Consider the following 2550-nt stretch of genomic DNA (forward strand, 5'->3'; position numbering starts at 1 on the left):
GAATATTTTGAATGAATAACTCCGCAGCGGCGCGTCTCGTGGGCTAGACTAACAAAACATTAAAATGCAACAACGTCACTTACATCATTATCACTGCATCTTGTGCGCTCCCTGATGCACACCTAACATTCAAATGCAAATGTTCATTTTAAATTCGACTAATATTCATTCTTTATTCATAATCTCCTCATCACAGGCAGGCACAGCACTCAATTCAGCATGTGTTCATGTTTGTGTGTACTGTCTGCGTCACTCATAGCACGTGCCTATATCGTGCACTATATCGAACATTTTTTATATCGTTATCGAAGAAGGTGTACCATCGATAAATATCGAAACCGTTTTATCGCCCAGGCCTATTCTGATATAACAATTACTATAGTACAGTGGATTTCGAACCAGTTCCTGAAGCCCAGCCTGATTTAGGTCATCATCTATTTAGTAGAGACTCAAAGATATAAAATAGGAGCAGAAAAACAATAGTGGAGATAAGGTTAGAATAGATGAACCTTGTGATGTTAGAATGGCAGTCTGTCAGTCAAGTCATCTACCCATGACAGTTGACATAAAATAAAGGATCGGGCTTGGGATAGCCAATACCAATAACTTGATAATAAACCCTGAAACTGATCCTTGAGATCAGCTCGGGACATCCCTACCAACACACTTGCTTAAAAGATTCTAGTCCTGAAGTCCAGATAACCATGACCCTGAAGTCTTTCATTTGCTGGTTCAGGTCTTTTTAAGTAGGACTGGAAATAAACTCTACACTATAGTGGCCTTTTAGGAGCAGAATTAGGCAACCCTGATTTAAAATGAACGACTATGATTTTCCACTCCAAAGTTCTGGCCCGTTCCCCCCAAAGAATAGGACATTTTGGTACCCTGCATCCTGTTGGTGGAAACAGTCTATATGTGAAGTTTTGATCTGTTTGTTTTCGGTGTATCCAGACCCAGTGCGAGTAGTGTCCGTGGCCGTGCCTGTTTCAGATCTGCTTAACTCAAACAGCACTGAACAAGCTTCAGTGGAGCTTTGCTGTGGCACGTAAGGTTCTTCCAAAACTGCTGGAACCCTTTGGGAACAAGGGTAGCCAGCCCTATTCCTGGAGAGCTACTTCTTCCTGTGCATTTCCAACTTTGCTCCAACAGACCTGCCTGTAGTTTTAAAAATAAAACGGTAAAGTCCAGAACATTTTGTTTAGCTGGTTCAGGTGTGCTTGCCTTGGTTTAGCATTAAACTCTGCAGCATGGTAGCCCTCCAGGAACAGGGTTGGCAACCTGTCCTTTGGGCAAACCACCAAAACATTTGGCTTTTTCCAAGCTGAAGCCAAGTTCACCAATATATTGTTGTTTTTATCAGGCATTTATTGAGGACGGGAGCAATTAGGGACTTTGTTATTGTGTCTGAGCGACAGATGGTGAAAGGCATTAGCCGTATCCTTGCTGTTACTGGAGATGAAGCCAAAAAGGTTTGAAAATCAAAATCTACTTTTGCGTACCAGTTCGATTTCTGTGATACTAACTGTTCCTGTGACGCAGGCTCGTGAGACGGCCCAAGACATGCAAGAGGAGTTGGAGTCTCTGGCGGTCCAGGTAGGAGCTGCAAGCTCCCTGTCTATACCAGCAGCACAGAGGCTCTCTAAAGAAGTTGGCCTCCTAATGAATGTACGTAACTCTCCATAACTGCTCGTCTTCATTGCAGATTCAGTTCGTGATTATGAATCTCTTTGGGCTATATCCTATGTGTGATGCGTTTTAGGCAGTTGATATCACACCTATCCCACAATGGCAGATGCGAGAGTTGCAGACTCGGCTGAAAGCAATGCAGAAGACTAGCAACAACACCATCAGAAAATTGGAGATCAAAGAGGTAGACACGTCTATAGGCAAAAAATTCAGTCTATAGCCCTATTCGGACGGGACTAGTTTTCTAAACTATGTTTGAGTTTCGATTCTTATCACCTGACGTCTGTGATTTTCATGTACTAATTCGAATGGGACTAACATCTCCATGATTATTACGGAGGTGTGAGGGTCTGTTTTGTACATCTGGGCGTTGCAGAGATCACGCGCTCTGTATGCATGCATTGCGTATCATTCGGATTGATTACCATTAGTATAAACACAGGTTTATTACAAATAGCCTACTATGGTTAAGCTAGGGCTGGTATAGCAAAACCATGGTTAATTTGTGATTACTTTAGTTTAACTATTTTATTTTTTTATTCATTTGTAGGAAAGCTATGTTTAATTTTCATGAAGGTACATATGTAATTAAAACTATGTAATTGAGTGCAGGAATGAAGGTGAGTAATCTTACCTGACGCTGATATTACAGTAGCCAGTCTTAACAGTTTAAAGGGGTCATATGATGCGATTTCAAGTTTTCCTTTCTCTTTGGAGTGTTACAAGCTGATTGTGCATAGATAAGATCCCTGAAGTTGCAAAGACTAAAGTCTCAAAACCAAAGAGATATTCTTTATCAAAGTTAAGACTCTGCCACGCCCCCCTAAAACGGCTCGTTCTAACACGCCCCAACATACCTACGTC

At 41.6% G+C, this 2550-nt stretch overlaps 1 pseudogene; it reads left to right on the forward strand.

Moving 5' to 3' along the window:
- The window catches only part of LOC107716431 (alanine--tRNA ligase, mitochondrial-like), a 13751-nt pseudogene that overhangs the window by 8626 nt on the left and 2575 nt on the right, over nucleotides 1–2550 (forward strand).

This window comes from Sinocyclocheilus rhinocerous, unplaced genomic scaffold (assembly GCF_001515625.1).
Source record: "Sinocyclocheilus rhinocerous isolate Xijiao unplaced genomic scaffold, SAMN03320098_v1.1 scaffold2135, whole genome shotgun sequence".
NCBI lineage: Eukaryota > Metazoa > Chordata > Actinopteri > Cypriniformes > Cyprinidae > Sinocyclocheilus > Sinocyclocheilus rhinocerous.